Source organism: Antedon mediterranea, chromosome 11, assembly GCF_964355755.1.
Source record: "Antedon mediterranea chromosome 11, ecAntMedi1.1, whole genome shotgun sequence".
NCBI classification, from domain to species: domain Eukaryota; kingdom Metazoa; phylum Echinodermata; class Crinoidea; order Comatulida; family Antedonidae; genus Antedon; species Antedon mediterranea.
Genome location: NC_092680.1, coordinates 8,403,947 through 8,419,036, shown reverse-complemented (window position 1 = coordinate 8,419,036; position 15,090 = coordinate 8,403,947). Strand labels below are relative to the sequence as shown.

Here is a 15,090-nt window from a genome sequence, read left to right as displayed (position 1 = left end):
TATAGGTACGAAATACATGAACAAAACACACATTGCTGTATTTGAATCCCGAATCACTTCATCCAGTTTTTCTTTGTGCAATGCTGGTCAATAGGGGGCAGTCTATATCCGGTTAAGTTTTCAGTTTTCTCCTCTTGTATTCATTCTTCTCAATTGAGGAGAAGATATTTCTAGTATTAGGGTTATATCAGAGCCATTATACTACAATACACAGCAGCTGGTGTCCAGACCTTACCCACAACACCCACATTTGAATTGATTTCACACGGTTGCTTAATAATACTAATATACCGTATGATAATAAACAAACAATTTGTTTAATAGCACCTTATTACTTTTGATATAATCCTTTGACTCCGATACAGTGATGTAATAAACATTGAAACACCAATTACAATTCTGATTAAAAAACACTCGATTAAAGATTCAGGTTGAATAATGTAGCCTACATTGTTGTAAATGTCGTGTGATGCCGGAAACCTACTAGCAGAAATTACCCATGACGGAACAGGGTACTGTTTAAGGTCTGGTTAAATTATACATGGTTGATGAAAAGTTTTTGCTAATACTGATGAAGTGTCATCAATGGTACAAGGAGATTTCAGATTTTGTTCAAAGTTTAGACAAAGTCTAAACGGATTCGATATTAATTTATTCAGATAATAAAAACAGAGAATTACTAATTAGGGGTCAATCTATATATTTTGCTTTTAGGCGCGCGGAATCCATAATTTCGGAATCACTGAAACATGCCCAACGATTAATTATGTACGTTTATCTTAAATTTGACATCGCGTTCATTTTCCCGCCCCCTTAAATCTAAATAAAGTAATATTGTAACGTCAAATTCAGCACTTCATTCATAAATAACACACATGCATATTACTTATACGAACAGTTCATTAAATGCTGAAAAACTAAATGGTCATATTTCTACAGATGATGATATCACCTTGCATAGCCACACTAAAAAAGGTCAAGACAAATAGAAAATATCTTCGAGGTAAATACAAAAAGTCAGTGTATTCTCATGGAATAACAACTTTGACTTCATTTTCAGTAACTACTTAGTATGCACTATTGAAAGTAGTTGATTTGATAACAGTTGATTTAGCATGTATTGCATTCACATTTTCGGAGTAGATTCATTTACACAGGCAGAGAATGAGAATATTTTTCTTGTTCCTACTAAAATCAATTACTACAGAAAATAACTAGTCTAGCTGTAACTTATTTATATACAGAAGGTTATTGTGTGTACATTGGTTAAATGAAATGCCAACACGATCATTAACGTCGCAAGAGAAGGCAACATAATCACTTTAAAATGAGCTTGCGCAAATGAATTGGATCAAGCATCTAATACGTTACTGTGTCAAATCGCTCATGGCAATACCACAATTCTAAAGAAGCATTCACACATTTAAAATACAATATACTACAATACTATTTATTATTATAAGTCAACAATGACTAACCAATACTGTAAGGCCGTTATTAATAGTATTACACTCACAATACAAAATAACATATTGATAACAGTTGGGTAATCATGCTCCTATAGTTTTTGCATGAAGTTGATTAGTAATGAGAAAGATTATTCTTGGAATAGATATCTTGGTGATGATAATTATTAAGGTATTGCAATGATATCAATATTCATGATGATAGGGAAGTGACGAAAGTGACAACAATATTAATGACTAAGCCGAGGGACTTGACGCCAAAGGTAACATGAAGGGTGATTTGCAAATAATACAAGGTCATTCTCTTACCCAAGAAGGTAACATGTTGCACTACAAAATTAATGTTTGATTTTATAGTTGATTGATTTCAGCTATTTTATCTTTTCAAATTGGATGTGTTTTCTAATGTGTTTTGTAAAATTGAGTCGTTTTTATCTAGATACATTTTGTGGGCATTTAATTCCAGCTCTTTCTTTTGTATCAACTCACTCAAATAAAGAGTATTGACGACAATGATAACAATATTGATGATAGAGCCGACTGCACTGACAAATTCTTTACCATCAGCCATAATTTTAAAATAAAAATTAATTGAGGGAAAAAAGCATACAGTTAGAGTTGTCAATATGAATTTCTATCTTCAATGTATTACCTAAAGTGGATTATTCAAAACGGAGATTGTCTGACTCTCCCCCAAAATGTTCGCTCGTGTGTTTGAACGAAGATATTGCACTTAATTATGACGTAAATGGGACAGAATGAGCTCAGTTGTCAAGTCTTCTTTAAGGTAACATTCAATCTAATTGATGATAATGACGCTAGTGTGATAACATGATGAAAAAACGATGATACAAAATCATGATAACGTTTCATATTATAACTTTATAATGATAATGTTATTTATGATGTTCACTAATGCTGATGTGGATTTAATGAAAGATTTTAATAGTTCTGCAATATATTTTTGCACAGATTAATAAAACTTGAACCATAGGTTATAGCCTATCGGTACGGGCTGTTAGTTGCACGTACAAGACATATGGCGCATTCATTTGACCATGGAGAATAGATAAATTTGAAAATGTCATGGTATCATTAGAAACAAGTTAAGCTGAAATAATGAGGTGTAGAATAAGCGTTATCCATATGCAGTTAAAATTCAAAATAGCATCGAATAATTATTCGCAACAAGTCTCATGATGACGTCATTGATTTCTAAATATAGAATCTATACTTAATATGAGGTTGCCCTCATTAAGAATGCATGTTTTCTGAGTACTTGCTATCATACCCAGAGGAATGTAAGGTAATTCATTCTTGATAAATCTTTGAGAAACAAATATTGGAAAGCAAAAGAATATGTACTATCAATTAAGAATATTTTATCTCGATAAAATATATTACATGTTTGGTGCATTCTGCGCTCTGTGATTTACTTTCTTTGGATTAACAAAATGTATAGATTAAAAATATCAATATAAGTATGATAAAATAAAATAAATGTGCGTACATCGGACGGGGAAAGAGTCCCATGATAAAACCTATATAATTATAGAGTGTATCAACCGAATCCTGAATCAGTTATTCTACTATCACCGATATCGATCAATTTTGTAGAAATATAAATTTATTTTATATCTACGTTTCATACACTTTGACGTCACGCTATTAAACTACACCAATAAATCTTACTTTTCTTGTGAAATTCTATTTCTCATCAATTATGGAAGGTTGAATTGTGCTCTGCGATAAGATGCAAAATATGATTTTAAAACAAAGGAATTGGGAAACCAAACAAATATTTCTTTGATTAAAAAAAAACTATATTAAATATATTACTGATAATTATTATTTTTAATTGATTATTGATAATCATCAATGATTATTGTTTGTGGAAAGAATATGTTGTACAACTGTGATGTAAGTTTATAATTATTGAGGAACACGACAGGACAGATACGTAGTCTAACATCAAAACGTCAATATCATCATTATTTACTTTCCGAAAAAAATTAAAGAATCATTATTTATCTAAATATTATACAGCTTAGGTAATATGCTTATTATCATTATTTATACTCAATATACTATTTAAGTTTACACATAAAATATTAGTTGTTGTTTATTATTGCAATCTTTAATCTATACTATCCACTTATTGTAACCATGTATGTATGTGTATGTATTTATATGTATATGTGTACATATCTTTTTCATTTACCGATATCGGTACTTATTTCATTTATATCATGGAAATATAGAAATATAATTTAAATAATTTTGATAAAGAAGATGTTAGTTATGTTATTACACTGTAATTTGTATTCTCAATTATATAATTATATACTCTAGGTTTATTTTTATTTTTTTAGTAATGTGTTTTGTTGTGGGTCCCTGCGAGACAAGTTTTTAACTTCTAGAAGAGATACATGATAATAATGACTACCAATTACTGTTTTATCTATGTTCACTTTAATATCTTTTTTCTATTTTGTATATGTTCATTCATTAGGCCTATTATCTAAATAAATGTTATCTGAATCTGAATCTGAACCACAGAGCTTGCGCATGAGATGACCATCAAACCCAAGCTCTTGGCCCAAGACGTGAATATAGACCTAAAAAGGTCCATGGTAGAACATGATACTAAATATATTAATAGGTCTACAGTTTGTACAGTACAGTCGTAAATTTACTCACCATTTCTTTAGTGAGAAGTCGCCTAATTAATATACCATATCAAATCGTATATCAATATATTTCCCATTATATCAAACTTCCGTTCAACAATCGGCAAACTAGTTAATAGCAGGATACGACAGTAGCATTAGTAGTTGCCTCATGAGAAAAACATTATATATTATTCTCCATAGGTACTACGATGGTAAGTTATAACAGTAATCTGAGCCATTTCCATGAAAAATGAAATGTTTCTAAGCGTCTTCATCTGGCTTAGATTGAATAATCTGTTACGTGTTTCACGAAAACAACAATCAGGTGTCCTGCATCAATTACAGCATTGGACCAATCAAATGGCGACATGAAAGATGTGGGGAATTGGACAATGAAAGTCCTTTTTTATTCCTTCATTTCAAAACATATACAAAAGGACAAGATGAAATGAAATTCTAACTAACTAAAAATAGTAATAAAACATAGGAATGTATTGTCGTGATTAAAGGCAATAGGGATAATAACATTCGTTCATTCGTACAGTACAGCATAACCAGGGGGTTCGTTTGTAGTCCTAAACTCATAATCCATTACTATTCAAATGCTGATTATCTGCACGAATTAAATGAAAAAGAAGTTCATTATAAACTTTCAATTCAGTTTATCGACAATTCCTAATATAAACGGTAACATTAAAGAATTACAGAAACGTGATATTTAAGACAAGAACACTAATAAAATAAGTATAAAGTGATATTTAAACGAGTAAAAGAAATGTAAAATAAACTGAGCTGCTGATTCGCCATTCATTGTAAAAATAAACATAAGCTGCCGCTTACCTGCTGTTTTATCTGGATTTCTCTTAATCGACACTGAAACTTAACTTTCGGCATAAAACTACAGGTACAAAATCGATCAAGAAAACTGCATAAGCTAGAGCATTACTATCGTGGTAATTGTAGTTATATCCTAATACCATGGCTACACAAAGGTTATTCAGACGTTTTGTTCCCATTAAAATAAGCGTGGACGAGTTGTGTATGAAGAAGCCTACGGCCAACGTGCGCTCCATCTCACACCATACACACTGCATAATATTTATATTTACATCACGTTATTCATTCACGGTTAGGACTACAAATCCTTCTCAGACTAAAACAAGTACACGACTTCCTTATTCTGATTATGCAAAACGTCAAGGAGACGTCAATCCATGTATACTCTAATGTTTTATACATATATCTACTATCAACTTACGTCATAATGTGTTTTACATTAATGTCAAATCGAACCAAACTACCATATGTAATACATATTTTGATTACCTTTAATCATCTTTTTCATCAAGTATTAATTTTTTTTCTATTTTACATTTACAAATAATGGGTTTAAAGTTGCTTTAGTTAACATACATGGCTTATAGATAGATAGAAGCAGATTTTGTTAAATGACAACCCTAGATGGTCGGAAATGGTACTCGTAAAATTCATGATAATTGGAACCTATAATTGGCTGGAAATGACACTCTCATAGCGTGTTAACAATCGGTAAAATGATTGTGGTATACTTTTTCCGCTGGTTAAACACACGAGACTAGGGATAACATTGTTTACGTTCAATGTGAAAGTCAGGAGGGGAAGGATAGGGGTAGGATTTTTCCTCCAGATTTATAGGGGCGTGCGGAGGGTGCGCCCTCTCTGGATCCTCTACTGCATTGATAATAATCATAGTGTTTTGGTCTCGTGATAACTTCAGTGCAAAAACGAAACGAAATTAGTAAAAAGATAAATAGTTTGGCACATGAGGCGTTTCATACGTATAATTCATGAGCAAAAAATGGCCAAATTGGCTGCCAGCCAGTGGGTTTTTGGTGGAATTTAACCATTTATTTAGTCAATTTATAGGTAAAAACATTTTCATTTTTTTTTCTAGGGAACTGATTAACTTTATTAAAACTATAATCTTCATTTTTCATGTTTTTTGGGGACAACACATTTTTAAATAAAGACTTACTTAGAAACTCGGTACTGATATCCGAAATTTATTGAAAAAAAAAATGTCCATGTAAATAATAGGCCTACATACAAAATATTTTTAAAAATGCCTACCACAAATCAAAGAATATTCTTATCTAATGTTCAATACATAAATGTCATCAATTTCCAACATGACGTCAGCACATGAAACATGTATCTATGATAGTACGTGTGGTGTTTATAATACGGTACATGAAGACGATACGAGCAACTAATTGAGGAGACCTTTAGGGTAAAAGTTAAATAAGTATTTCACATCCGAGCGCTAATTTGGCACGATATAATGTTAATAAACAGGTTGTTCATCTTTCCTATCTCATGGAGTAAAATAAACGGAAGATACTTGACAGAAGACCCGATAGTCTAATAATCATCTACAAGAAGGGAGAAGTTATTATTAGTGCATGGTATGTCGAGTCATGTGGTTCGTTTACGACATTCGTCACGTGACGGTAGACTAAGGAAGAAGTGATGATTTGTGTGGCGATTGTCGAACGTGCACAGTAACACAATGGTGATACACGAAACAAAAGCTCAGCGTCCGAGATCTCTGTCCCGTTATGCATGTATTGCTTTATTTATTAGTTTTATGAAATAACAATTATTTGCTTGATAATTTTTCTAAAGAAAATCAAGAAGAAAGATTATGACAAAATTGTTGTTAGGGTGCACACGCGGCAAGACAGAACACTATAGTCTAACATCTATAGCTAGAGGGTAGGACGCCTATTATAAGTTCAGCGGACTTTATAATATTTTAATATAATGTTGTTTTTTTTAAATGATTGTATAAACGAACAAAATACATTTGAATACTATTTGATTAAGTATATTCAGGCTAAACATTGGCTTATGGACTGTAGATTGTCGATATGCATGAAAAACAATTTATAGTGTGAAGAACGTAATGCACTCTGCGAGCAATTCATTCCACATCAACTATAAAGTCTCATAAAGAAAGTTAACATGACGTTATTTTCAGCAATAAACCTCAATATTGAATGGGTTGAAAATACTTTCCAATAATAGGTTGTTGAATTCAAATGTTAGGCCTAAACAGGTATTTCTACAGTATAACATTTGGTTATCACTATCTATTCTGGGTATCCATCTTATCTTGTTACACAATTTATATGAACATGTTTTACGTGTTAATACGTCTGTCATCTTAAAAATAACAATTTTGATCGAATGTTATAGTCAATTCAATGCAGCACCAGGCAGACTCATATAAAGCCAAATAAAAAATGTTAGCTTCAAGTCTGAGGCCACTCCAGGACAAACATAAAAGTACGATGACTGTAATCATAAAATGTTGATGGAAAATCGAATCATTTATTTTTTCAAATTTGTGTATAATATATCACGACTATTGTTGTTGAAAACAATTTTAAATAGTAAATAGTTTTTAAAGTTTTGCTGTTCTAAAATTTGATAGAGGGGTGTTGAGCCGTGAAGTGTGAAAAAATGTGTTCCCGAGGAGGCGTGAAACTAACTATTATTTTTTATTTGGTCTAAACTAACATGTTAACATAAACTTAGAAACCATTTTAGCCTCCATATACACAAACTACTAAGCTTTCTAAGAAGTTTTATTCAAAGTTATTACTTTTCAAAGATTGAATTCGTGACTTGTTACTTATACACGGATGGCTCAAGATAAAACGTATTATACTAAAACATGAACACTGTATTATTAGATGTAAGTATACAATTATTTTTTTCTAACGGACGTGTTAGAAATGCGAGACAACTGCCACAGTAAATACTTCGGTATCTAATATTTATATGATTGCCGGAATATTCTATAATTTGGACAAATAATGGATTGAATACAAATAAATAATATATTGAATTATCAACTTGAAATAATTTATCAACTAATGTTTTACTTGGCATGGTGTTAAAATGCTTCTGTGGTAATAAATTCCGCATTAGTAAGCCGATATTGAATATTAATAGCACCGTGAGTTGAATTATTCAACTTATTTTTCCAATCTAATTTGATTTCAGATTATTTTTTAACGTACAAAATCAAATTCATCTTGATAGACGTGATCTTTCGAAATCATCCATGCGACTTTAATGAGCAAAATGAACGGTTAGTGCGCAATAGGACGGTTCGTGAGCACGATCGTTTTAAGTTGATCAAATATTCAGTTTGTATTACAACAAGTATTTAATCCTGTGATAAAATAATCACAATCAATAGATAATAAACAAACAGTTGTTGTGTTTGTCTTCTGACAATTTAAAACTGATATCATCATCAACATAATTTGATTTGAGACGTTACTGATATGAATGAAAATGACGAGAATATGACGTGGAAAGTATCCAGACAATTGCCAACCACATTTCGGTCATGTATTTTCATCCCTCCCTTCCCCTTCTTCACATAAATGAATGTATATATCAGATACATATTATCTACTTCAAAACAAAACTTGCTTTCTTCTATAATAACATTAAATATATCAATTCATTTCTCATTTTGTTCTCCATCTGTTCAATCATTTACATGTATTCATTCATTTTAACAAACTAACGAATCAATATAGGCAAACATCGGTAGAAAGAACACGTAAACACATTTTGAGTGCCACATGCAACGTAGTTAAAGAAAAATACAAATTGCATAAGCCTATTTCGATTCACAGGAGTAGTTTAAGAAAACATTGATTTTTGTAATTCATCTTTGCTTCAGTTCAGTTTCGAAAGATTAGGATGATAATTTTACAGAAGGGATTTTATATCGAATAATTAGTTCTCAGAAGTCTAACTAATCAAAAGCTAGAATAAAAACCTTGCTTATTACTAACTTGCTTTTCATGCATTTTTTGTTTGTCCAGTAGATTATTTAGTTTTATATATGTATTCGACTTTAATTACGAATTACTCTTCATTTTACATCCGATTCTCGTACGATATCATGTCTAGAGAGAATGAACATCACCTGCAGTTTCTTGTCTCCTGACAACAACCTTTTTACCACATAAACTGCCTCATTTTTTAAATACGTAGAGTCCACGTGGGTGCCGTTTTAAACATGTATACTAATATTATTACAAGAACACTTAACTGTAAACGATCAAGAAAATAACATAATTCTATATTTATAAGAAACAGAATTACTCGTCACGCGCTTACTACATCCATCGAAGCAATTACAATTAGTACGGCAGACAACTGCAACTCAATAAGCAAACTTGTTTGTTTCTTGATCTCTAATCTTTTGCAATTATACAATTTAATTATATCTCATTCTGAAGACTCCGTTCAAAAACTGAAAACAAATGTCTTTACGGTTCAGGGGATTTTGACTTTGAAGACATACATTTATCAGAGTCAACCACGTTCTTCCATATTTTTTGTCAACTTAGAATTAACATTATGATTCATCTTGTATTAAACTAAACTATTAATGTAAACAGGCACTCAGCTAACTTTGAGAATTTGCTAAAAACATTTTCATCATAATATTAATAACTATCATTCAGCTTATGACTTGTATCTCTTTGTCTTTAAAGAAGAAAGACAATCCATCTGATATATCTATATATTCATTACATGCCCTCCAGGGGTATAATTCCAATGAGATACTACATTATCGATTATGTTTATAATGTAATATTGCAATATCTTACAGAGGACGTGGTGTGCTGCTTGGATTCCACAGTCAGGCCTATCCATATTATTAATTTTGTATCATTTGTGTATGTATACGAGATATTTTTCTGACCTGATTTACCGAATACGCATACATTTTAAAACGTTTTTAGTTGTTGACGGATGTGAGGTCCCGACTCTCCTAATCTATATATTCTGACGTTCAATATCAAGACAAACTTCCACGTGTAATTTTTGCAATAAGTATTTGGGTTAGAAACTTGATTGTTGAGACGCATAATCAATTATTCTTCGCAATAACAATTATCATCGATAACTATCGATGATTATCAATGCTAACTCGGTGGCTTTCATACAATAGTTATCGACGGATCTAGGGAAGCGCTAGGCTCACGTGCGGTCTAACTTTTTTGACAGTCAAAATAAAATTATGAACGTATTAATACCAGTTTATTTTTGACAATTATCATAGAACAGATCAACACTCCTGAAAATAGTAAAACCGCCACTGTATTCAGCAATTGATTTTTTAAATGAACAAAACAACTACAGACAAATATAACGTTGACTATAGCCTACCTTAGCGGAATGAAGCATTATTGTAATGAAATCCGTTGCGAGTACAAATGAAAATCTTATGTATCCTATCGGGCAAGAGTTACAAAAATAATCACACCGTGCGCCATCCACACGCAGCGGGTTCGTTGGTGCGCTACAAATGAACATAAATAAGCCAAGCTTATTTTTTAATAGTTACTCACTGCCTTCGTTCAATAGTGAAACGGCAGCTGTCGCCATAGGGATTGTGTACCTTTAACTACTTTGAAGATACGGTGGTAAGTTGTTCGCAGTTGCTTCGTAATGAGTGAATTTGCAATACCTTGTCTTTACAAACAGTGAGCAAAATCAGAAGTGACGTCATCCAAAGGTCACCGAGCTTGGAAATCTTTCAATGTTCTCTCACGCTGAAAGCTATATAATACGATTTTTTTGGATGATTAATCATGAATATTTAAGAACATATTATATAAGCAAATAGTGATTGTAGCCCATTTAAAAATAGTTGCCCCTTAAAATAATGCATAATTTATTGTGGAAATTTCTGCCCGGTGGCTTTTGATATCAGATACTAGCTAGTTTTTCTACGGTCTAATTTGTGTATATTGTAAGTCCATCAAACTGTCTGATTTGATATCCCACTGGTGTCGTCCATCAATCTTTAAAGTAGCAATTCGTGCAATTCAATATTTTACGGGTTTTGCTTTACGCATAAACAATTTTAGCGCACGCGCAGCAATATAAGGTTTGGATATTAGGCATACACATGATTATCCCCATTATTATTGTCAGTATGTGATTCCTCGATATGTATTATAGGCCTACAAGTAATACAAACTTACCGTTTTAATTGGACAAAAATAACGTAACGTCTCCCGCACAGTCGTAGAAATGCGTTCGTGTACAAATAAGATTGCAAGTGTGAAAACACATTTACAATGCATATCACGTTCTTACTGCGAACATTGCCCGTCCGTCGTACACAATATTCACGATGAACTAGATTAAGTTAGCAAATCAATAAGAACGATAGAACATCATACAAGAAATGATGTGACTTTTCATGTTTGTCTTGCGTAATAAACGCATGCATCAACGCAATCACAGTTAAGGCGATCATTGATTTGTAATCAAATTCATTCATACATAGTTTCAATCTTGTGAACATTCACATAAACACACACACATGCAATGTTTCTGATAATTCTCAATTTAATTAATTCAAAAGAGCCTGAATGGAGGAGGAAGTACCGGAAGTTTAGAACAAAATCGCAATGAGAAGTTTTATTGGCAAATAGAACAGAGAGGGAGCGGGTATCTAGATGATAGACAGATAGCAAAAGTACGTCATATTATGTGAGCACAGTAGTACGTGCCAAGAAAGGTCTTATTACTGTATCTAATTAGATTGAATATTTCTTTTCTTTTGAAACGCCATTCTATTTATTGGTTCCGTATGCGCAGCATTTTTATTCATGTTAATGTAACAGATACAAACATTATTGGATACGGTTTCTTAACTCGCTACGGTAAATTAATAAATGGTTTATCTGCAGTAGATAATAGTGTCACATGCCAAATCAAATTTTCAAGCAAGATACATCAATGTGTTTTGTCTATAATACACAAACGAAGATTGGTATCTAAGAAAATTAATCAGAGCACGGAACATCACTGTGTGCATTCACAACATTCATGTGACTAAAATGATCTATTTTTTGACAATCAGCGTAAGAAATTTTAACACAGTTTTAGAAGATTGATTTCATCTTCAATTACAACTTTCTCTTAGCATCGTATTCAATTTGTTCACTTAAAAGATGTAAAATAATACTAAATAAGACCATCCATCGGCTAACCCCTGGGGAATTGACGTATAACGTTAATTGTTAAGCACGAACATTTGATTTTTCTCTGGTGAACTAACACACGTGACTACAATATTGTATTACATTTATTAGTTTTTTGTGTTGCGAAAATACTATACAATTATTTTTACCAAACTGCTAGGTAAGAATTATATTATGTAGTGCATTGTGCATATATTTTCCGAACGATACAAAGCGTGTTTAATCCAATTTTTGCCGTTATCAGACAACAACTAATAACAATAATAATACTGTATATCAATATATCAGGGAAGAGTATAGTCACTAGAGACTAAACTTATTGTAAAGTGTGGGCCGGGAAGTTACTGTCAAAAAATTCTAGCCTAAACCAAAATCAGAGAATCCAAAATAAGTTAATGTACAATACCGTACATGAAATGGGCCTAGGTCAATTAGGACTAAACAATAAGTGTGGTTGCGAAGTTATGAATAATAAATTAACGAATTTTATACAATTTGACAGTGTTGAGATGGCTTCATGTGTCATTCATGAAACTTCCAACGGCTTAAGACGCACTCAGTAGATAGATAGGGTATTATAGTTTTTGCCCAGGCTAATTCGTTATTGCGAGGATGCAAATGTTGTATGACGGCTCTGTATGACGGCTACGGAAAGCCTCCGTAGCCATCATACAGAGGGATTTTCACACAGGTTGATATATCATGTATATAATTGATATATGCTTTTCCTATTTTCTTCAAGACATTTACCTTATTTGAATTATTCCTATTACTGTATCAATTACAGTGTTTTAAATCTATTTTATGATGAAATAAATTACATTCACAAAATATTGGTCGGGAAGTGATTAAGTAATGACAAAATTAAATTTCTGCTTTCTTTAAAAAATAATTTCAAACTAATTGGAAATTTTAAATTGCCTTTTGCAAATTTATTCCGAAAGCTTCCATACACTAATTTATCAATATTGAAAATGAATGTGATCCTTGTAATAAACTTACTGTAACATTTAGGTCTATTTCTCATCAATGCAATGGTTTAGATTACCTTGAATTTAACCAAATAGCCAAGTGTTTATACATATTAATATTATTTAATTATTAACAGGATGCTTTTTCAAATAATACTTATTCCTACCGGAACAAAATAGGGATAACTATATTGGAACTCGTCACCATGACGAGTTAGATGGTCCACACAAACACAACGTGCACGTACGTTAAATTAACGCGGAAATTGTTCGTGTATAATATTTTATGACCGGATCACTGCAGAAAGGTATTGTAATACGATTATGAAAGCAAGTTGCATTACAAGAATTTTTTTAATACAATTTATCCTTAGAAGATGAAATGTATCCGTTGGTACAATCGTTTTTAAAGTCCTCTGCTCCACGTAACTACCCGTGAATGCAACCTACAATCATCAACACTAATCTGATTCTGACTAAACTTGTTTTTAAACGATTCAGGTGCCGAGAGGAAAAACATGCACCGAATTGTGAATAACAACATAAAACAGTGAATAATGTGCAACAGAAATTACCACCAATAACCAGACTCATGTTATAATATTCAACCCCACTAGTCGATTCTATCATTTGGTTTAGAATATTGAAGAAATATACATTCCATACGTCGCCCGTGATCTTATGACGATTTGCCTAATTAACGCTTCGTCTAATAATCGTTCATTTCATACTTGACCTAACTCGGTATGGTGTCCAAGTAGCCGGCTGGACATTCGCCATTCCATTTATACGAGTCTCACTGGCGTATAGATCTGTGTTTAATGAGCTTTAACTTCAGATAGAATCAGATAGAACGTCATGTTTTCAACATTTTAGATAGACTGTTAAGATAAAGACACACAAGTCGGAAATACAAAAAGAACATTTTAATGATTGTATTCCCATACCAACTTGTAATAGGACATCTTAACGTCCCATGGGCTTGGTAAACATTATATTAACGGGGTTTCAGAATGGCAGTGACCTACTTCAAGTACGTATAATAAACTTTATGTATATATAATAGAGATTTGTGGATCAGATAATTCCAAAAATATATCTCGCTTGTTTTGCTGGTTTGACACAATTTAAAGGGTAGCTCCGGGTATAAATGTTCTATTTCTTAATTCAATTTAAATTTAATTTATTTATTTGTCGTTATCAAAAGCCAGATTTAAAGTAAAAAAAGGTAAAGTCGAAACCTAAGCTAATGCTTATGGCCGTGGTGCCCATCTCCATTTCTTTAGCGTTTGGGCCAAACTCCACTAAGTGTGTATGTTTGTGGGGGGTACGCCACTCCTCCCGCACAAACGAGTCTGATTTACCTTCCCAGTACTTTTTACATACCGGTACCCATTTCTATCACCTGGGTGGGGAGGAACAATGTGGATAAAGAATCTTGCTCAAGGACTCAACACTACAGTGACCGGGCCGGGGCTTGAACCGGCAACCTATTAATTGCAAGTCCAATGCGATTAATGTATTGCTACAGTATTATCAATGTTGTTGCAAAGGTTTATATATTTTATAATAAACAATGTAAATCTAGTTGAAAAACAATAAAATATTTATTATCAGATAAATTTAAACAATTTATTTATCTTGTAAGATCATAGAGAAATCAGTTTTTTATTTGATTTGAATTTATTTGGAAAATCATTTTAAAATATACATAGGCCAACAAAGTGATTTTAATCAATTAAAAATTAATTAAAATTATTTAACTATTAACATTAAATATTGACATTACAAATTAAAAAGCGAAAAGCGGACCTCTGGAAATAATACTTTCTCAAAATTTGAACCAGTGATGTAGAATGAACTTCCGTCTGTGATCCGGGAACAAACCACGGTTTTAAAATTTAAA

General features: G+C 32.1%; 1 protein-coding gene across 2 annotated transcripts in view; it reads right to left on the bottom strand.

Annotated features, from left to right (window-relative positions):
- Positions 1-10,726, bottom strand: part of LOC140062851 (uncharacterized) — a 49,845-nt gene extending 39,119 nt beyond the window's left edge. For both annotated transcript variants that reach the window (XM_072109222.1, XM_072109223.1), the window contains exon 1: positions 10,385-10,726. The gene's annotated coding sequence lies outside the window, so the exon portion shown is untranslated. The remainder of the gene's footprint in view (positions 1-10,384) is intronic.
- Between the last annotated feature and the right edge of the window lie 4,364 nt (positions 10,727-15,090).